At 36.5% G+C, this 24,260-nt stretch overlaps 1 protein-coding gene and 1 non-coding gene across 2 annotated transcripts in view; one reads left to right on the forward strand and one right to left on the reverse strand.

The window, feature by feature from the left end:
• LOC112054763 (dopamine D2-like receptor) overlaps window positions 1-24,260 on the forward strand; it is a 228,098-nt gene that overhangs the window by 135,823 nt on the left and 68,015 nt on the right. The window lies entirely within an intron of this gene.
• Window positions 1,023-1,094, reverse strand: Trnap-agg (transfer RNA proline (anticodon AGG)). The gene has a single exon. It is a non-coding gene; the product is annotated as a tRNA-Pro (tRNA).

The following is a 24,260-nucleotide window of genomic DNA, read 5'->3' on the forward strand; positions in this document are numbered from 1 at the left end:
GCTCGATACCTATTTATTTGGGAGTCGTCGTCGAGAGAGGAATTGTAGGATCGATAAATATGTAAATAATTTAACAATTGATATAGGCACAGCGAAATATTCTAGCAATTAGGTTGTTCGCAAGTTAGGTCATAAATTGTTTAGGATTAGGGTCCGATTGGTTCACATTGAATGCGATGAATTTGTTTGTGTTGCGGGTTTTATCGCCTATAAAACTTTAATCCTGTCAGATACTTGTTTGGTTTATATTCGTTTATTAATTTTAAGTATTATATGTAAAGACATAGGCGTTATATGAGTATTTAACCCAAGAATACCAAAGATTTTTTTTTTTGGATTACATTTGGAGCCGTTGGATGCTGGCGGCTCAAGACCATTGTGCTTGGAGGTCCATGCAAGAGGTGTATATCCAGGAGTGGACGTCCATCGGCTGATAATGACGATTATCATGACATTACCTATATGGTTCTGCATTCTTCTGCAGTACCATAAACTGTAAATTACAACATAATAATCCTTCGGCTCACACAGAGGTACAAAATATGTATTCATGACTATTATACTTATCAATTCTTTTTCAATATGGTTAAAGAATAAGTGATCTATTTTACACTGGGGCGCCTTCTTTTTGAGCCATGTTCCCGAGTATCATTATTTGCCTCGTTTACAGTTAAGTCCGACGCCATAAATATCACATACACAAAGTATTCTTTGTGAAAGCTACGAAACTAGTGCAGCTTCTATCATATAAATTTTCTTAGATTACTCATACTTATCGCGTCTAAACAGAGCAATTAATACTTTTGATAAGTTGTACCATCTTTTATATTGTGTTTTTTTCTTTTTGTAAATAAAAATTTTATATATTAAACGCCCAAGTACGATGGCGGCGCCGGGGCATATATTTGTGATACGCCCGGACATATGATTATTAAATTTTTAATATACATTTAACATTAGTAGCATTTCATTAATAAAAAAAAATAATGATATTTTTCCAAAGTCAAACTCAAAAAAATTTTGGGCTCGTCCGGGATTTGAACCCGGGACCTCTCGCACCCTAAGCGAAAATCATACCCCTAGACCAACGAGCCGCTTAACGGAAGCCGCGAAATATTACAAGTGTTTTAGTAAATGTTAGTTATGCAATGCATTCGTATATTAATGCTTTCACTTCACTCTATAGTAAGACCTTGTGTTGACTAGACCCCCGAGGGCCTAGCGGCAGTTTAATACTGTGAATATCGCGTTAACGTAAACGCGAATTTCTAAGGAATTGAAACAGCGCCATCTAGTGGCACTACTGCACAACTGTTTCAATTCCATATAAATTCGCGTTTACGTTAACGCGATAGTAATAGTATGAAAATAGTGAAAACTCCCACTAGGCATACTGTTCAATTTTATACAGCTGAAAGTATGTCAGCCGTATTCAGTATATTTTTATCACGATGAAATTAACTATCACGTGTCTCGAACGGTGAAGGAAAACATCGTGAGGAAACCTGCATACCAGAGAAATATCTTAATTTTGTGCGTGTGTGAAGTCTGCCAATCCGCATTGGGCCAGTGTGGTGGACTAATGGCCTTACCCCTTTCATTCTGAGAGGAGACTCCAGCACAGAATTGAGCTGAATATGGGTTGATGACGACTCCATATCTTACATAGAGAGAGGTTAGTAAGTCTAAAGTACGTGCCACGATCCTATCTAATGAAGAGAAAAAAACATAATCGACCAATAGCAGCCGAACCGGAAATATCCGTCTCTTTCATTGCGATGGGATGAAAAGGATAGAGATATTTACGATCCGCCGCTAGTGGTCGACAAGTGTGATTTTGTCTATGCAAGATAATGTCGTAGAGTGCATTTAAGGCCTATTGTGGCTTTGTGAAAATAACTGATAATGGTGATCATTATTTGTTTGAGCATTGCTACGAATAGAAGATAAATAAAAGAGTGGTTAGAAGCAGTTTTCAGTAAGCAGGTGTAACAAAGCGTGGTATGCAGGGGTAGCAAACAGGTTATCAATACAATTTGATTCCGCCGTCAATAAACGCAAATCAGATTTGAGAGCGTGTTTGATTAAAATCCACGGTTAGCATCAATCTGCTTATTTGATTTGAATCCATCGTTAGAATCCATCCCAGCTATTGTTTGCTCGCTCCTGTTGTTGACTGCACTCTTGGTACAACAACAAACAGACAGACATTTATGATTTTAATTTGTTTAAACTTTGCCAGTCTCTTTACACTAATAAAATTATATTAATTATGTGGACATGTTGTCTTTTTAGTAGTATACTAATAGACTTTTAATAATAGAACTCGTCCAGGTAAGTACTTAATATTCCGCGCTTTTAGTGTTAATGACTTTTTTTTGAAAAATTCTTGCCTGCTAATTAGATAATTAGATGGTAATGATAACCAAACTTAAAATCACAAACTTCCTAACTTCGGTTTTTCGGTTCGGTTCGGTTGTTTAGCTGGTGAGAGGCTTTGGCCGTGGCTAGTTACCATCCTACCGACAAAGACGTACCGTCAAGCGATTTAGCGTTCCGGTACGATGTCGCGTAGAAACCGAAAAGGGTGTGGATTTTCATCCTCCTCCTAACAAGTTAGCCCGCTTCCATTTTAGACTGCATCATCACATACCATCAGGTGAGATTGTAGTCAAGGGCTAACTTGTAAAGAACAAAAAAAAAAACTACAGAAAATTTCCTGAAGAAAAAACACTCAATTTCAGCACGACCCGGAATTCGAATGTCCTTCTGTCTCAAAAACGTGCTAAATGTGCTAATCACTCGACCAATGTGGAGTTACTAAATACAATCCAGCGTGTAATTTAACGACATTTTTATTTAAATCTATACACGTCAACTAAATCAAATGAAAAAGAAATGACGGGTTTCCCTACTGAATCAAAACATACAATTTCAGCAAAACACTCGTACCTAAGTCTCCAAAAAAATGTTCTCGATTTTTCCGTCAGCAAATCGTATTCCAGATAACCCGTCCCGTTTGTCAATAACTGTAACATGCATAATGGATCGGAACAGGTAAAGTGAGACGGACGCCAGATGTGAGGACGAACGTGAACGTTCGCAATTTTACCTCAGTCAATGAGGATTTCACCTCGGAATATAATAAGCTGTAAAAAGTACGTCTTCTTTTTGGTGTTCTAAAAGTTGTCAGTGTTGGTCTACCCCCACTAGGACTGAAGACATCAAGCGAGTCGCACGGGTTCGTTGGATGCAGGCGGCTCAGGATCGTGATTTTTAGAAGTCCCTACAAAAGGTTTATGTCCTGCAGTGGATGTCCATCGGCTGATATGATGATGACAATGAAAAGTTGTCACAAAAGTCAGTATTTTGCGATTATTTCGATTTCTATATCTTCAATGTTGTTATCATTTAATAATACATTGTAGAGCATTATGTTTGCGACATTTTTTTTTTATATTTTTTTTTAAACCATCATTTTCTATATTGGTGTTTATTAGCAACCAAATAAAATAAACAACAAATCATTTGACAAAATGTCTTTTACTGTTACTGTGTGATATCCACCAGTAAGCACCGGATGACAATTTACATAGAATTTCAATTTCATATAATATGTCGTATGAGAGCCGTGATAGCCCAGTGGATGTGACCTCTGCCTCCGATTCCGGGAGGTGTGGGTTCGAATCCGGTCCGTTGCATGAACCTCCAACTTTTCAGTTGTGTGCATTTTAAGAAATTAAATATCACGAGTCTCAAACGGTGAAGGCAGAAAACATCGTGAGGAAACCTGCATACCGGAGAATTTCTTAATTCTCTGCGAGTCTGCCAATCCGGATTGGGCTAGCGTGGTGGACTATTGGCCTAACCCCTCTCATTCTGAGAGGACACTCGAGCTCAGTAGTGAGCCGTATATGAGTTGATAACGACGACAATATGTCAACAAACAAAGATAGTGAATCAGCCTGCAGGCCTTTATTGCAGAAGAGAGGTTGATAAAAATAAGTGCGCCAGTATTTTTTTTATAAAATAAAATCGGCTATTTAAGATTATTTGGCACGTGTTTTGTTTTATGTTATAAAACATGTATTAGCCTCTGGATAGAGACAAGTCTAGGGTCATCTGATATTCCTTTTGACTAGACAAGCGAATGATCATTTATTATTCACGTCATTTCTTTAGGTATGCATTACCTCCGACAAAGACTCTGTCTGACTTTTCAAATCGATAGTTTTTTAACTGTGTAAGTTTGTTTATGAATGTGTCTAGGGTTCTTAAAGTTATGGAACAGTTGTGGAAGAACTGTGAACTGATTTTTGGAAGAAGCTTTTTAGCAAGATGATTAATTAACGATGATGAAGACTATTTTAACTAGCTACTAATGAACGGTTAGTTGCTAGTTTTGAAATATAATGAAGAGTATTCAATATTCAATTTTAAAAAAGCTGTACTAAAATTATAAAAAAAAATATTACCAGTAAATAAACTGTAATTAGCGGAAGTTGCTGAAATTACTAAACTAATTTGCATATATTTTTGAATAAATTGACTGTACGGCAAATAAATACCTAGGCTTGGTTTATTCAATATAGAATTATTTTAGTAGGCTAATTGAACGTGATCTAATTACGTAATTAATAATATCCTTGGGTATAATCCAATATCATTAGCACTCTGATTTTGCACAGCATAAATCATGACCGTGGTCTGTTATTTAGCGCTTGTATAATGTATAGGCCAGGCTTTGGCTGTAATTACGACTCTTCATTTTATTTAATGGTAAAAAGCAATGTTAATTTAAATTACATTAATTTTATTTATCTAATCTCGTGTCAAGATATTCCAATTATGAAGATAAAAAAATTATTATAATGGCATAGATTATTCACATTCATACTGTAATAAATTTAAAAAAATAAATAATAACACTGCTATTTGTATGGAAACTGTGTTACAATATAACTTTTTTACTATTATAGCACAGTTAGTGCTCTGAGTTCTTGGTATTTTGTGCAGCTCTGGGTTTTTGATTTTTTACCATTGTTTTGTTTATATTTTATATTTTAAAATTTCTAGTTGGTATATTTTAATTAAATAATTAATTAATGTAATTAAAAGAAATAAATTAATTAATTAACATTTTGAACAGTACAGTAATTTAAATTGTGATGAAAATACGAGTATGAAGACATGGATGTATGGGTGTCAATCTTTGCCTATTTGTATACACTTAATTGGTGCCACTCGAATTACATTATTGATTTAATTACATGTTTTTTTTTAATGTGCATTTTAGCTTTATATTTTTAGCAAAATCACTGACTCGAGCTTTGACATGGAAAAACCATGGATTTTCTGGGATGAATACCTATCTGTTAATCCAGAGTAAAATCTATTTCCATTCCAAATTTCAGTCAAATCGCTTCAGTAGCCGCAGCGTAAAGGAGGAATATATTACTAGTCCGGACCTGATAAGCCGTATAAAAGCTATTTACTATAGTGCCAATGCCCTGTAATGTATTTACTCTTGAAAACACCTATATAGCTCTCTCCTAATAGTAGATGTCAGGTGGATTAACTACCTACACTTTAATCCAGTTGAGCTTACTCCAAAGCTGGTTCAGGTGTTCTAAGATGACATCAACTTAACAATTAATTAAAACAGTCCGTATTTACCAAGTACTAGAATAGTAATATTATGCAAAAACATAATTACTATCTCAAATTTTACATCAGATTATGTATTTTGTATATTTTATATCAGTTGATTTTATTTAATTATATTTTGAAATTGGGCGTATAAAAAGTTTTTAGTACAACATTTGTAACAAGTTTCATGTTTTACAATTCTTTAAATTTATATTGTTGGAGCTATAAAAAATAAATAACTCATAGCGTCAGACAAGAGATTTTGCACTTTTAAGAATACTTACAGAATATCAAACTGAAGGACCATTTTGGTGTTCTATTCAAGTTTATTAGGTACCTCTCATGACAAAGTTGACCACTTTATTTATAGCTACAATATAAAAAATATAATAAAAAGAGGATGGCATTAAGCGATTAAAGTTGAAAAAAATACCATCATGTTTTTGTTATGAAAAAAAAATATTCCAGGGGAAGTAAACACGGTACCAAGAGCAATATTAGTATACGGAACCGAAAGAAAATAATATTCATACACTGACGAGCACGGCACAGCGCGGAAAATAAACACATCCCACAAAGCTTACATATTCCTTGTTGTGTGCGCTGTCATCAAAGATTTTTCCAATTTGTCGCGTCTGCATACTGTGCGATGCATTTTACGTGGAGCTTGAAATATTGGACTAAGAGCCTGCGAGAGCAAGACATTCCTCATTCTATGAGACCTGAAGGTTTGTGACAATTTTTACTAAACTTCAGGGTAACATAATACAAAACGTTTGTAAGACCTGTCATGATGTATGGATCAGAATTTTACTATGTTAATGCATGTTAAACGAAATGCGTATGTTATAGATGTGTAATGTGACAAGTATGGATAATGAATAAGTATAACAGAGGAAGTCTGAAAAATGGCGCCAGTGACAGAAAAATTGAGAAATAAAAGGTTAGCTTGGTACATGTAATGCGAAGAGATGAAAGTCTTATTACCAAAAGAATTTTGAAACCTGAACCTTGAAACCTGCAACCTTCCAAAGCCAACACGATCTATACTCCATCATTGGCAACCATACTTTCCTATGGTTGGACGTCCACTACTAGACATAGGCCTCTTACATGGACATCCAAACACAATGGTCTCTAGCCGCCAGCATCCAGCGGCTCCCTGCAACCCACTTGATGTCCTCGGTCCACCTAGTGGGTCGACCAACACAGCGCTTTCCGGTACGAGTTCGCCATTCTAGCATGTTGGGACACCAACGTCTATCGGCACTTCAAACTATGTGGCCTGCCCATTGCCACTTCAGCTTCGTGACTCGCTAAGCTAAGTCAGTGGCTTTGGTTCGTCTGCGGATCTCCTCATTTATGATTCGATCACGCAGAGAAATTCCAATCATAACTTGCTCCATCGCCTGCTGAGTGACTTTGAGCCACAATAAGACCCATAGTTAGTTGACAAATCAACCTTCATGAAATAAGGTATGTCTGGCAGTCGCAGGTTCTCGTTCTGTATCGCTGGTTCGGTAAACAAAATATCATGCGCCGATATACTGCGGAGATGCCGATGTTTGTGGCGTGGAATTGTGTCACTTGAGTGGAATGAGAAATACATACTGAGTATGTATATCTTCTAATATATAAAATACTCGTGTCGTGGTGTTTGTTATTAGAATCCTTTCAAACGGCTGGACCAATTTTTATGAGTCGGTCGACATCTAATTTCCATAGCCCTAAATAATAAGGTAGGGGTGATCCACCCCTTAATGTTTGACAAAATAACGTTTTTCAATAGACTACCTACTTAGTAGCAGATGCTCCACAGTTTATTTTTATGCCCGCGTAATTCCTGTTCTCGTGAGAATAGATATATAAATATAGTCTGTATTACTCGCTGATAATGTAGTTTTCTGTTGGTGGAAGAGTTAAATCTACAGTTACGTATGACGGCAAGCGGTCGATATGACGGTAAAGGTCGCGGGCATCCGCTAGTATTAAAATAAATCCCTAGCACATAATAGTTCGAAGGCAGAATGCACAAAAGGGATACTATTCGAGAACTAGTAATTTTCCGCGCAATGAGGAATCCGAACGCTTTTCACGGCTTTCCCCGCGGTCGCAATAACAAAAATAAACATGCCCAAAGTTTTTGAATTAACAACGGAAAGGCATGCCGGGTAATAAAGAAAAAACTTTGGGAATACCTACTCGATGAATTTGCTGGAATTTCTCATAACAACCTTGGGAAGTTTATTTGAAAATTATAATTGTAAAGAAGACTGAACTTTGAAAGGTCACACATAGGTTCACCAATTATCGAGATCTAGTTCGATAAAGAGAGGAGTTATATTATGGCACGTCGATTCTTTTTCTGCAAACGCTAACGCTTCGAGAACTAACAAAATGTACGGTAATGCCAGATGCGATCGACAACTTGATCACATGACCAGTCGATACTGGTTGTCATTCCCATACATTTTTTTTTAATATTCGAAGCGTTATGAAACACAGCTAAAACTGATGTGATACATCAAACTATGCAGCAGTTTGGAACCAGCTCATGACTAAAGGCCCCATATGGGTTCGAAACTATAACGTCGGGTATACTCCGACGTTGTATTACGTGAGTTTTAGCCGTGTTTCATAATAAATTTAAATAGATTAACTTCTCTAGCAAAACAGGCAAGGTACTTATGACGTGACGATTAGCAGCGACCATTACAATGTGGTAGAGGAAACATATCGAGAAGGTCCCAGGACTTGTGACCTTGAGAGTAGGTTTAAGGGCAAGAGCTTTATAATGCATAAACACTCAGCTTTCCTGCCCGACATGTTTCCCATGCCTACGATAAATAATTTATGATCAATAATTACAACACAAAACATTATTGCACAGAAACACTAACACGACAAGCAGCGTGACGTTGATAGTGTTACCCTTCGTACTTCGGAGAGCAAAAAGCCGAACACTTTGACAATATAGAATAAGGTTATTATCTATGGCTGAACACGTTAAAATTATTTCCCTCCCTCCCCATATTTAAATTTTACCTATTCACGATACATCCCTGTATTTGGGTCACTAAAATTTATATGTATGTAAAAAGAAAACCTCTTTAGTATTGTTTCTTTTTGGTGATTTACTTTTTTTTTCATGACATTGTCACATTTTAAATATTCGAAACATTATTATTGATTTAACAGCAAAACATTAAAATTTTTATTAAAATATAAAGTAGATGTAAATAATAGCTTTGAATGTTGTTTGTATATTTTATTTATAGGTAAGTTTTAGTTTAGTATTTAATTTAATTATTTAATGTAAAACTTAATATTGTAAATAACAAGTATATTTTATTTATAGAAACACAAACAAGCTTTTATTACTACTATCACATTCATGTGAAATAATTATCATTATAAAACAACATTTATGCAACTATTTTACGAAAAATGGAGAAACTGAGGTTTGATTTTGAAGTAAAACCAACAAGTGATGGAAAATCAAACGCAATATGTGTAACTTCGATTGCCACACCTGATGGTAAGACTTTCAGTATACCAGAGGAATATCAGCCGGTAAATCTCCACCAAACAATTTATAATACTCCAAACTTTATTAAGGTAAAAAAATCCTTGAATAAAAGATACCAAACGAGAAAAGTCTGGATAACCTTAACTAAGGAAATAAAAGATATTTATTTGGATGCGGAGCAAAATGTACAATTTTATGATTTTTATCTCGAAGAAATGCTAAACTATTCCGAAATTATACCTAGTGGTTCACATGGAGTACTAGAAAAATTGTTAGAAAAAATGCTTGAAAAAAGACAAAACAAACCTGAAAATCAAAATTTAGGGAATATTGCAAAAGATTTCATGATTGAAAAATTCAATGGTAGAAACTCAAATGCTTATCAATGGCTAAAGGATTTTAATAAAGAATGTGAACGTTTTGACATAAAGGAAGATATAAAGAAAATTAAAGTTTTAAAAAATTTTATGGAGCAATCTAGTGTCGATTGGTATAGTTGTATGATAATGAAACATACAATAGAATCAGAATGGGACAAATGGGAAAAAAGTTTTTGTGAAACATTTGCAAACAAAGGATGGTTACCCATTAGATATGCTCTGTCCTTTAAATATCAAACAGGTTCATTACTTGAATATGGTTTAAAAAAAGAAAAACTTTTACTGGAAGTAAGGAAATCAATCGATACTGAAACACTTATTGACCTTATAGCGGTCGGATTACCGAATTATGTGGGGGATCAGATTGATCGAGCAGCTTTGAAAAGTGCTGAGGATCTTTATTATGAAATTGGAAAATTAGAACACCTTGTAAGAAAGAATAAATATGATAATAAAAACAGTATTTGCTCTGACATTAAATTAAATAAAAAGGAACAAACAAAACCATGCCCCATATGTGTGAAAGAAAGAAAGGGGATACGTTACCATTTAATGGAAAATTGTTGGTTTAAGGATAAAGATAAAACAGGAGTTGTTAAAACTGTAAATAACTCTGAATTGGAAGTTGAACTGAATGAAGAGAGTCCAAAAAACTAGATGTGCCACCATTAATAAAAGTAAAGTTACTATTGAATGATACGTTAGATATTTCTGGAATTTATGATTCAGGTTCAAATGTATCATTGATTAATGCAAAATTGTTAAAAATACAGAAAAATGAAAATTCAAAGAATACCCAAATAGTAAGCTTGAAAACTATTAATGGTGAGAAGAAAACAAAAGGTATAATAAAACTTAAAATAAAAATATACAATATTGAAAGAGTTATGGATATCTTCATAATAGATAATGAAAATTTTAATTATGACTTTTTGATTGGACTAGATTGTATTAAAAACTTTAAGTTGATGCAAAATGAACAACTAAAAATCGTACAATTTAATGATCCAAAAGAAAATGAAACCATAAATAAATGTGAAGTGAATTTCAATGAACATATTGACACGGCAAATTTTGAAATATTGGTAAATCATCTTGATTTATCCCAACAATCAGAAATTGATAAGTTGGTAGAAAAATATAAACAAGTGTTTGCTAAGGATAAATATGATATCGGCACTGTACGGGATTATGAAGCACATATTGATTTAAGTGTAGATAAATATTGTTGCAAACGTCCTTACAGATGTACAGCTGAAGACAGAATAGAAATAGAAAGCCAGATATCAAAACTATTAAAAAATAATTTAATTGAGGAATCTTATAGCCCATTTGCTGCCCCAGTTACTTTAGCATATAAAAAAGAAGACGGTAAGAGAACAAGGCTATGTATAGATTTTAGAGAATTGAACAAAATTGTTATTCCCCAATCACAACCATTTCCGTTGATTGAAGATTTAATGATCAAAGCTGTGAATTGCGAATATTTTTCTACTTTTGACATAAATTCAGCCTTTTGGTCAATTCCTTTGAAAATAGAAGACAGGTACAAAACTGGCTTTGTTACACAAGAAGGACACTTTCAATGGACGTGTCTTCCGTTTGGATTAAAGACTGCGTCAGCCATTTTTCAAAGAATATTGGGAAATATTATAAGAAAATACGAACTTTCTGGTTTTGCAGTAAACTTTATAGATGACATTTTAATTTTTTCTAAAACTTTTGGAGAACATATATTACATATATCTAAGTTACTTGAGGCAATACTAAAGGAAGGCTTAAAACTGAAATTTTCAAAATGTACTTTTGCGGAAAAATACGCAAAATATTTGGGTCACATAATAGAAAATAATTCAGTAAGGCCTTTGAAAGATTATTTGTCTGCTGTAAAAAACTTTCCACTTCCAAAAACAAAAAAAAATATACGCCAATTCTTAGGAAAAGTTAATTTTCATCATAAATTCATACCACACAGTGCAATTATTTTAGATCCATTACACAATTTATTAAGAAAAGATGTGAAATTCATATGGACTGCAGAATGTCAAGAAGCATTTGATAAAATAAAAACATTATTATGTTCAAAACCAGTTCTAAATATTTTTGACCCAGAACTACCAATATACATTTATACAGACGCTAGTATAAAGGGTGTAGGAGCGGTTTTGAAACAAAAAGATAAAAATGAGGATATAAGACCAGTTGCTTATTTCTCAAAAAAGTTAACTGAAACTCAAAAAAAGAAGAAAGCTATATATCTAGAGTGCCTAGCAATAAAAGAATCTATAAAATATTGGCAACACTGGCTTATGGGAAAAGAATTTATTGTATATTCAGATCATAAACCATTAGAAAACATGAACATTAAATCAAGGACTGATGAGGAACTAGGAGATTTGATGTATTATTTATCTCAATATAATTTCAAGATAAAATATAACCCAGGAAAATCCAACCAGGAAGCCGACTGCTTAAGCAGAAACCCAGTTTTAGAACCACACGAAAACAGAGATGATTGTTTAAAAGTTGTAAATTTAATAAGTCTACAAGATATAAAGAATGACCAATATAGAAATCAAGACCTACAAAAACAAAAACTTATTAAGAAAAATGGAATTTACTACAAAAAGAATAAAAGACGGGAAAAGATTATATTATCAGAAGAGATGAGCATAAATCTTATAAAAGATGTTCACGTTAGTTATTGTCACATTGGGAGGACCCAGATGATAAATAAATTAACACCATTTTATACAGCAAAAAATTTCATCAAAAACATTAAAGAAATGTGTGATGAATGTGAAACTTGTATTAAAAACAAATCAAGGAAGAAATCAAAATATGGTTTAATGTCTCATTTAGGTCCTGCAACACAACCTTTTCACATTGTATCAATTGATACCATTGGCGGTTTTGGAGGATCACGATCAACAAAAAAATACTTACATCTTTTAGTTGATCATTTCACAAGATATGCTTATATTTCTACATCAAAGACACAAAGCTCCACAGATTTTATTAAACTAATGAAAAATGTTACAGAAACTTACAAAGTAGATATGGTATTAACAGACCAGTACCCTGGTATCAATTCCAAGGAATTCAAAGAATTTCTGAACCAGGAAAATATAAAAATGATTTTCACTGCTGTGGATACACCTTTTTCAAATGGACTTAATGAAAGGCTAAATCAAACATTAGTCAATAAAATAAGGTGTAAGATTAATGAAAATCAGAATAAAACAGCATGGAGTACAATTGCGCAAAAATGTGTAGAAAAATATAATGAAACAGAACACACTGTTACGAAATTTGCTCCAAAATACCTTTTACAAGGAGAAAATGTGAATATTTTGCCAAATGAACTGAAATCAAGATACACTAAAGACGATCTAGAAAGAGACAGAAAACTAGCTCTGGAAAACACACTAAAATCTCACAATTATAATAAAAAAATATTCGACCAGAATAGGCAAGAATATAGATTGAAAATAGGAGATAGAGTATATGTAGAAAACGGAAATCGTTTAAATAGAAAGAAAACCGATGAATTAAGAATTGGACCGTTCAAAATTGTACAAAGGATTTCCAATTCAATCTATGAAGTTGATACCGGCCACAAAAAAGCGGAATCAAACTTCTATCATATCACAAAACTGTATCCTGTTCTTAATGAGAGAACAATTATAAATTAGAGAACATTATTTAGATAAAGTTCTTTTTTAAGGGGGGGGAGATGTAAAAAGAAAACCTCTTTAGTATTGTTTCTTTTTGGTGATTTACTTTTTTTTTCATGACATTGTCACATTTTAAATATTCGAAACATTATTATTGATTTAACAGCAAAACATTAAAATTTTTATTAAAATATAAAGTAGATGTAAATAATAGCTTTGAATGTTGTTTGTATATTTTATTTATAGGTAAGTTTTAGTTTAGTATTTAATTTAATTATTTAATGTAAAACTTAATATTGTAAATAACAAGTATATTTTATTTATAGAAACACAAACAAGCTTTTATTACTACTATCACATTCATGTGAAATAATTATCATTATATGTATACCAATTTTCAATTGATCCAGTACATTTGGAGAAAACAGACAGACATTAAAATGTCCGCGAGTGAGATAATAAGGGTTCCGTTTTTGTACTACGTACGTTCGGAACCCTAAAAAACCAAATAATACGACGCCAAGGCTGCCAAACCACAATAGATCACTGTGGTGACACCTTATAAAATTATTATAACGGAGAATAAAATACAAATACAAAATACTTACCTAATATACATTTTATGGTTGCGTTGAAACTTAGTATAAAAATAGATATAAAACATTTTATATTTCGCACTAGCGACTGTGAATTTTAATCTAAATGGCTTTTATGATTTTCTATTTTAGTTATATTTTTTATTTCATTTCATTCATTTTACATGAGCGGTATCTCACAAAAAAAGTGAAATTTATGCTCCAATAAAACCGACCACGAAGCTTGAATTTTAATCAAAACGTTTTTCAAATTGCATCACATCGACGCAACGTAAATTTTGTTTGAAACAATTTATCGTCTTTCAGAAAAGCTTTGTTTCTATCTACAAATACAACCATTAGATTCATAATTAATTAATAATAACCATTTATTTATATAACTATGATGTTAACTAGCAAATTATTAATTGACATTGCAACTTTGCTAGAAGTTGAAAGTATCTTTATAGCTGGGCAACTTCGTTCGTAACACTTCCGATGGTCCGCGCGGGCCGTGGGGCGTGTAGCGATGAATGAAAAACCCACGACGGATGCCCCTCACTTCCCCGCGCAGTTTTTCCCCCCGTCGCCCGTGTCAACGAATTTGCCAGACTATAGTCCAAGATCCGAATTAGAAACGATCTCCTGGCCAAACTATTATCATTAATAGCTTATAAATAATAACTTTTATCATAATTTCATCATCATCATCATCATCATATCAGCCGATGGACGTCCACTGCAGGACATAGGCCTTTTGTAGGGACTTCCAAACATCACGATACTGAGCCATCTGCATCCAGCGAATCCCTGCGACTCGCTTGATGTCGTCAGTCCACCTGGTCGGCCAACACTGCGCTTACTAGTGCGGGGTCGCCATTCCAGCACTTTGGGACCCCAACGTCCATCGGCTCTTCGAACTATGTGCCCCGCCCATTGCCACTTCAGCTTCGCAACTCGTTGAGCTATGTCTGTGACTTTGGTTCTTCTGCGGATCTCCTCATTTCTGATTCGATCACGCAGAGATACTCCTAACATAGCTCGTTCCATCGCCCGCTGTGTGACTCTGAGCCTTCTTATCAGGCCCATAGTTAGCGACCAAGTCTCGGAACCATAGGTCATCACTGGCAACACGCACTGTTCGAAGACTTTTGTCTTCAGGCACTGAGGAATTTTGGACGAAAAGATGTCGCGAAGTTTCCCGAATGCAGCCCAGCCGAGTTGGATTCGACGGTTCACCTCTTTCTCGAAATTGGACCTACCTAACTGGATCATATGTCCTAGGTATATGTATTCGTCTACAATTTCGAGTGCAGCGTTCTCAACTATAACTGGGTGGAGCGATGGCTGGGTGGGGTGTAAGGGGGAGGCTAGTACCAGTCAGTCTCCCCAACTGCCAACCTCACCTGCTCGTGGTGCACCCTGCAGATGGACCGACGAGGCTCTGGCGACCGACGAATGGCGGTATATCCATTCCCACAGGCTAGATTACGAAATGCCTCAGGCCGGTGTCGGGCAGCAGCGACACCGGCGCGAGTAATCTAGCACTGCGCTGACTAACCCGCATGCCCAGCGTGGTCAGTACTGGGCAAAACTTAGTATGGACTACAAAAACATAACACAGCCCCTAGTCCCCGGCAGCCCCGCTATTCCTGGCTCTGGCAGCGGTTACGGTAACGGCGGGGCAAGGGGTGTTAAGAATCTCCGGCAGAGATTCCGCTGCCAACCCCGACGACTAGACCTGGCGACATATAACGCACGCACTTTGAGGTCCGACGAGAAGGTCATCGAGCTGGAAGAAGTTATGAGCAAGTTGCACTGGGATGTCATAGGATTGTCTGAAGTCCGAAGAGAGGGGGAGGGCTCGATAATCCTTGAATCCGGCAACATGCTCTACTACCGGGAGGGCGACCAACAGTCCCAGGGTGGTGTCGGATTTATCGTTCACAAGTCCCTCGTGAACAATGTTGTAAAAGTCGAGAGTGTGTCGAGCAGGGTAGCGTTCCTGGTCCTCCGAATTACCAAACGGTATTCGTTGAAGGTTATACAGGTTTATGCACCGACCTCAACACATCCCGACGAGGAGGTAGAGGTATTGTATGAGGATATTTCTAAAGCCATACATGCCTCAAACTCTTATTACAATGTTGTGATGGGGGATTTTAACGCAAAGCTGGGCGAACGTAGCGGTTCAGAGTTGAAAGTGGGACGATTTGGATATGGGCAACGGAACGATAGGGGCCAAATGTTGGCTGACTTCATGGAGAAGGAGGGCCTCTTTATGATGAACTCCTTCTTCAAGAAGCCACCACACAGGAAATGGACCTGGATGAGCCCCGATGGTTCCACGAAAAATGAGATTGACTTCATCTTGTCTACCAGACGGCAAATATTCAACGATGTTTCTGTGATCCATAGGGTGAAAACCGGTAGCGATCACCGAATGGTTAGAGGCACGTTGAATATCAACGTTCAGCTGGAACGGTATCGACTGGTGAAGTCTACGCTCCGACCTACTCGTGCCCATATTCAAGACCCCGAGTCCTTTCAACTAGAACTGCAGAACCGCTTCGATTGCCTAGCAAATTGCGAAACTGTGGACGATCTGAACAACAGGTTCGTGGAAACTGTCCATTCCGTTGGGTCTAAGTTCTATAAGACCCACCGTACGAAAAGAACCAAAAAGTTCTCAGACCATACACTTAAACTCATGGAAGAGAGGCAAGAAATGAGATTACAGTCTTCAGCAGATGCGTCAAATTACCGACTGATCAGTAGACAGATCTCTAAGTCGCAAACCAGCGACTTGCGAAACTTCAATACCGAGCGTATCAAAAATGCGATTGAAAACAATCGAGGCTCAAAAGTTTTCGCCAGAGATCTGTCTATTGGACAGACGCAGCTGACGCGTTTGAAGACCGAGCACGGTAATCTGATTTCTTCCAAGCCCGAGTTATTAAGTGAGGTCGAGAAGTTCTATGGACAGCTATACACGACTACTCAGCAGCCTGTTGACAACTTGGCTAAAGACCCCAGAGCCAAGTTGACCCGACACTATACCGAAGATATCCCGGACGTCAGCCTATACGAGATTAGTGTGGCTCTCAAACAACTGAAGAACAATAAGGCGCCAGGTGAGGACGGAATCACAGCAGAACTCCTGAAAGCGGGTGGAAAACCGATACTTAAAGTCCTTCAGCGATTGTTCAATTCCTTCATTCACGAGGGCACGACGCCTGAGGCGTGGCATAGGAGCGTGGTGGTTCTGTTCTTCAAAAAAGGTGACAACACCTTGCTGAAGAATTACAGACCCATCTCGCTGTTAAGCCACGTTTACAAATTGTTCTCGAGAGTCATTACGAATCGTCTCGCTAATAGGTTCGACGACCTCCAGCCTCCCGAACAAGCCGGTTTCCGAAAAGGCTTTAGTACCATAGACCACATCCATACGCTGCGGCAGGTTATACAGAAGACTCACGAGTATAACCAGCCACTATGCTTAGCGTTTGTGGACTATGAGAAAGCCTTTGATTCGGTGGAAACCTGGGCTGTGCTAAGGTCATTGCTCTGCAATGACCTTAGCACAGCCCAGGTTTCCGAATTGATTACAGGTATATCATGCCGAATTGATTACAGGTATATCCAAGCGTTGAAGTGCTTGTACGAAAACGCCACTATGTCAGTCCGTATTCAGGATCAGACTACGAGGCCAATCCAGTTGCAGCGAGGAGTGCGTCAGGGAGATGTGATCTCTCCGAAGCTATTTACCGCCGCACTGGAAGACGTCTTTAAGCTTCTGGACTGGGGCGGACTTGGCATTAACATCAATGGCGAGTACATCACTCAACTGCGGTTCGCGGACGATGTAGTCATCATGGCACAGACTCTGGATGACCTTAGTACCATGCTCAATGACCTCAGCAGCGTTTCTCAACAGGTGGGCCTGAAAATGAACATGGGCAAAACAAAAATAATGTGTAATGCTCATGTATCGCTCCACCCAGTTATCATAATTTAAAGTAACCTATTAATATATTTTTTGATATACTAGATTTAAATTAAAATACGTTTCATCCTTTTTTTTCGCCCGCATGCTTTCATCAATCGAAAGTAAAATTAAATACGTAATTAATGAAACAAATATAGTCACACAGAAAAGACAATAATGTTTTAAAATGAAGATTATTAAAAAAAGACTCGCTGAATTGAGAACTCCGTATCGAGTTTTAAAGCGAAGCACAGCCTGAACTTGTTGCTTGAGCTATCAACTGTTAAAATCGACAAATTTCAAATAGATTGCAATATCGCAGGTCTACAAAAGTCAGCAAAGTCCCCGTTCTCTACCGCTGCCAACGCGTCGGGGAATTCTGTCAGCCGCGAGACGTGTTATAAATATTATGTATACTATTATTATAAAAAGGTGCCAGTTTTGTGAACCAATAAAAACAAAAAATGGTAAACTTTGTAACGTTGTAAGGGGTAAACTCTGGATTTACTGAACTGATTTAGATAATTAGAAAGCTGATTTCTGATCTAAATTTATGAGTAAATTTTTTATCCCCGTATTTTTACGGGTACGGGAGCTACGCGGTAAAAACCGCGAGACGTCCGCTAATTACTAAATAAATAGATTATGTTGTTACATTACAAATAGATCATGTTGTTACGAATATCTCTTAGGCCTAAATAGATAAGTTGAACGCCCACAGAGTTACACTTTACAATAAGCAATGTCCCCGGTCTCCACCGCTGCCAGCGCTCGTAGGGGAAATCTGTCAGCTGCATAAATACGTGTTATGAATATTGTTGCTAAATAAATTGTCTAAAAACACCAATAGATTATGTTGTTATCTCTTAGGCCTAAGAGTTAACAATATAATCTAATAAGTTAAACGCCCACAAAGTCACACTTTACAATAGTCGGCAATGTCACCGTTTTCCACCGCTGCCGCCGCTTGTAGGGGAAATCTGTCAGCTGCATAAAGACGTGTTATGAATATTGTTGCTAAATAAATTGTCTAAAAATCACAGATAGATTATGTTGTTATCTCTTAGGCCTAAGAGTTAACAATATAATCTAATAAGTTAAACGCCCACAGAGTCACACTTTACAATAGTCAGCAATGTCCCCGTTCTCCACCGCTGCCGGCGCTCGTAGGGGAAATCTGTCAGCCGCATAAAGCCGTATTTGCACGCTCCGCGTTCCGGCGGCGAGCTGACATTTTTCAACCATTCCGACATGCGTAAGGGCGTGGCGAGTAAACAGCGGATAGTGATAACTCGGTGTTATCACGAGTAAGTCTTTTTTTCTATCATTCTTGGATGAAACCGCATTATAATGCGATACCTAAATTTAAAAGATCTACGTGCCTGGTTTAACTGATCTACGTGATTTGTTCCGCATAAATTGCAATTATAAAGAGGTGACATTTGGTTTCGATTTAATTCAAAAACTACACGACCGATTTAAATAAGTTACTTTTAGATAGTAACATCTCCATCAGGCTTCATTTTATCCCGATATTCTAACTAAGACCACTACTATGAAACCGCGGTTTGTCTGCGAGAGGCTTCAAATTTAATAAATAAATTATCATTTATAAACATAGAATCGTCAATCAATGGCTGAGAATCAAACCAAAAATTTCCTGGTTTAATACAAAAAGCAGTTAAACCTAAAAACGCTCACAAAGACACTGCACCCTTAATATTTGAGTGCACGTATTGTGGTCAACACCAAGTCTTGACGCCTGTTGTTCATACAAACTTAAACCCTATTCATATTAACGTCAAGGTTTAAAATTCCCTAGCAGCCATTAAGTGGAAACGTTGCTTAGTAAAGTGGGCTTGAGAGGATTTTCACGAGCAGTTTATGTGCTGTGCTTAAATGCAAATGTTTTTATTGGCTTATTTTTGTTCGCGATTGTATCTCCTGGACTATTTTCTTGTTTATGAAAAATGTTTTATTTTTAAAGGATGATTTTTATGGTGTGGTTCTGTATTCCGCACATTGTATACTCTTGACTTGAAGCTTTGAGGTCCGAGGTTTGATTCCCAGTTCGGGTCAATTAGGGAATAACGTTTTCTAAATTCACTAGTCGTGTCAACCAGGTCACAGAGTATGGGAATAGAGAGTGCACCTGTGATTGCACACACACTTGTGCACTATAATATCTCTTGCCTACGTCATGTTTAATCTCAAAAATGAGATTGACCGCCGATCGGGAGTATACCTATTATATTTCATAGAAAATCTAGGACTCGAACACGGAACCTCATGATTTGAAACCTTATAGGGTATAGACCGAAATAGTTCTAACCTGCATATAGATCTAATCAATTTAGGTCTTCAAAATCTATAAAAATAACAAATCACTAAGGCCCGTTTATATAAATTTCCCTCGCAGCCTTTTGGTACTGGATCCTATATTTATTGCAGAGGAAGCCATTTTTGGATATTGGATCATATATTAAGAACAGGGGCCCTGACAGGGGAATGGCTTTTTCTGACTTTCAACTTACCGTTCGTGACTTATCTAAACAATGTTTACGTTCTGGTAAAGAAATTTCATTCATAATAAATAAAATAAAAGGCCTTTTATTTATTGTTTTACAAGTAATGTGTGTTTAGCATTAACTAACAATACAAAAGTGCACAATACAAAGTATATAAAAAATTTTGTAGTGGGCTTTTCTTAGACCAAGGCGCGTTAGGAACCCTTTTAACCTTAATTTCAAGTTTTACAGTTTAATTACCACCATTAAATCATGACATAAGTCATAACTTGACGTTTCAAAAGTGCTTGTAAACTAAGCCTAATTGAAATAAATGAATTTTGAATTTTATGTTTTATTCACAAGAAAGCCTCATTTAGTCCAGGCCATAACTTCCCAGTGCCAATTTTACCTAAAAATTTCTTAAAAGAAATAAAAACTCAGTATCTAAAAGTCACACCCAGGACTTGAACCCAAGACCTCGTGATCCGAAGATCATAACCAACTCGACCAACGAGCCAGTTATATGGTGACATAAACAAGAATCAAAAAACAACACCCGAATACGATAAAAGAAAGAAGTAAAAAATCATAATTGCATCAAAAGGAAGTTAGTACAGATATAAATTAAAACATCTTCAATTTATTCATCAAAGAACACTAAACAATGTTTGCGACTTAAACTCCAAACAAAAAGACATCTGAGATCCAATTGTGAAGTAAAAAGGACAATCATATTAGAATAAAACGTGGCGGGGAATGATACCGGCGATATTGCATTTCCTCCGGTTACAACTTGAAGCGGAGAGATTGCATCCACCTGAAAATGTACTTGAAAAAATATTGCGGTTTGCGAGAAAATAACCGGTTGTTGCGACGGACATCGTGTACAACGACAATGTTTTTTACCTTTTTTTTAACAACCGACGCGGAAGAGGGGTGTTTTCAGTATTTTGTCTGTTTATGTTGCGTTTTGTATATCACCATCGTCAAATTATTGTATAAATGGTCTACTAACGGACTCGTATCTAATCAAAAAAAATCTTTAGGTATATATACCTTTTTTTAAGAACCGACGTGGAAGAGGGATGTTTTCAGTATTTTGTCTGTTTATATTGCCTGTGTTTGTATCACCATCATCAAATACTTTGAATGGCGTATTATGTTCATCTGCCGCGCTCGAGTAACTGCTAAAATCGCCTCTTCGGCTCCCATACTATTTACAATACTTTTTTTACTTGGAAGACAACAAAAGTTACAAGTTAATCTATCCACCTGTGACGGTTTCTACATGATATCATATCCAAATGAATTTTTTTAGGTATTACCTAATGGTACCTGGATTGGATATGAGTCCTATAAGGCAGTATACCTTGCACGTTGTTCAGTACCTCCACCAAGTATGAGTTCTTAATGTTGGTGGGTACGTATAAGGCAACCAAAAAAATACTAACTTCAGAAATACTAAACTAGCACGTCAGCTTAAGATAAGGTAGTTGACTTGATAGCTAAAAAGTGTGCATTTAGAAAATCTCACGATTGGGCGTACCGTACAGTTACTTCCCGAATTTCATACTTCTCGGCTAACAAAAAAATAGTACCATAAAAGAAATAAATCTTTGCGGCATACACGTCCGTATCTTTTTTGAGGGTAATCTTAGAAGTTTGTTTTGAACGGACTGTAAACCTGTGTTCATGGCTTTAATTTCAACTCGATACCCTAATAAGGGGTATTTATAGACAGACAACAAATGATCGCATACGGAACTCTAAAAATAAAAATATTTCCACAACACAGTTCATCGTGTTAAGGGTCTGTGTGAAAGTCTACACGGACTCAAGTTGACGCTCGTGCCCATCAGCCGAGTGCCCCTGAGCGGATTATGACGCGACCCGTGTCACGTGACAGTCAGCTGACACCGGTCGCGATGATAATCGCTCCCAACTTCATCTAGTGAACAAAACGAGTTTTTCATGTATTAATATTAGCTTGCTTTGATAAACGTGCATATTGGCAATGAGGCAATAATAAACTCTAAACTTCAAAGTTTAGAGCATCGCCGAAAGGTTGCCTGTCTATCGGTGTTCTACAGAAAATAATTCGGGGAGTGTGCTCAGGAACTGTTCGGTCTTGTGCCACCTTCGCCGTTCTACCACAGGACTGTTATGCATTGCAAACACCTGGTCCGCTGCGTAGTCGATATTCGGACGCTTACTGAGTGGTTTTGTTCCTCTTTTCTAATACGCTCTGCAAAGATGAGGAATGTTCTTCCAGTTTCTGTTTTCCCCACCACCCACAATATCTACATCTTCAAGTCAAGAGTGAATAGGTACCTTCTAGATAAGCGCGTTCCAACATAGGCTGCATCATCGCTTATCATCAGGCATGATTGCAGCTAAGCGCTTGCTTATACAAAAAAAAAGCTAGCCCGACGGACGTTATCCTGTCCGTAAGTTTGCTTAAATGAGATTTTAGTTTTTTTTTTAATACGTATAATATTGGAGGAAGCTGACTATTTAAAGTAAAGATTTGTAGAAAACTAATAAAAATTAAAAACAGTCTGTCAGTCCGCATTTTTGTTGACCGGGCATCACGCTGAAACTACAAAATGAATACAAATAAAACTTGGCACGATTTTAGACCATACAAAGAGGTTTATAGGATACTTGTAGCGAAAATGAAATCAAAAGGAACTGAAACAGGGGCTGAGAGTAAGTATTGAAAGTCCCTCAATTTTTCAAGTTACAAATTCAAAAAATATTGTCATTCAAGATATTTTCAAAATTCCATTCAAAACTCCTAGGGCAAACGTTGTAGAAAGAAGTTTGAAAAAGAAACGTAACAAATAACTAAATTACACTGCACCAATTATGAAGCCGTCAAAAGAAACATAACACAGAAATTATCAACGCGAGTCATCTAAACTCGTCAGAAGCTCATGATAAAGCGAGCGGATAAAGCGTCGTCAACGGATTATGACGCGACCTGCGTCAGCGCGGTCCGCCGACACGTCGTGACGCTGACGACGACTAACGATGTAGCGCTCCGTTTGACACTCATCCGTATTCGTTTAAAATTTATGCTTACACTAACCGGAAGTTTCAAGTTATATTAAACCTCATTTTTTATACCGAACGTGGAAACAAATTCTACTTAGATAAATATGTTACAAAGTAAATTTTAAATGAAATGGAGAGTATGTAAAAACCGGTTTTAGGGGGTGCGATTCCGTTATTTTACACTCGTCGACTAACTTTTCGCCTATTCGTTTTATTTGAATTTGAACTTTATGGTTTATAAGATGCCAAAATTAAAATGTAACTAACAACGAAGTTGCCGTGGAAAGGCACGACACCACAGTGCTGTAACTTTGCAGAATGAAGGAGCTGTCTGCAATCGGCCTATATGATTAACATTAGCAAAGAATTCTCCAGGTTTAAAACTTATTAAGTACTAGCGGACGCCGCGCGGTTTTACCAGCGTGGTTTCCGATTTCGTAGGAATACGGGGATAAAAATATAGCCTATAGCTCTCGGGGATAGTGTAGCTTCCCAACAGTGAAAGAATTTTTCAAATTGGTTCAGTAGTTCCAGAGCCTATTCAAAACATACAAACCTATCAACAATCAAATCTGTCTTCTTTATAATATTAGTATAGATGTTTTATGACGTTTTAAAATTCAAGTTTTATTTTACCATGAAGACACGAGAGTATCACAAGCAAGTTAGGTATGCGTCGTTTCGTTCATAGATGCGATAACTTATACACTGGCCAAATACATATAGTGTACCTAATAGTGCACACTGGTGCCATTACTGGCCCTCTAAAATAACTAATACATGAGCCAAATACATGTTCTGTATCTAATATTATATCATTATGAAACTACAAAATATAAAATGATTTCACATTTTAAATTTAAACAGTAACCGAGTAGTTCAAAACTAACTAAGT

This window comes from Bicyclus anynana, chromosome 16 (assembly GCF_947172395.1).
Source record: "Bicyclus anynana chromosome 16, ilBicAnyn1.1, whole genome shotgun sequence".
NCBI lineage: Eukaryota > Metazoa > Arthropoda > Insecta > Lepidoptera > Nymphalidae > Bicyclus > Bicyclus anynana.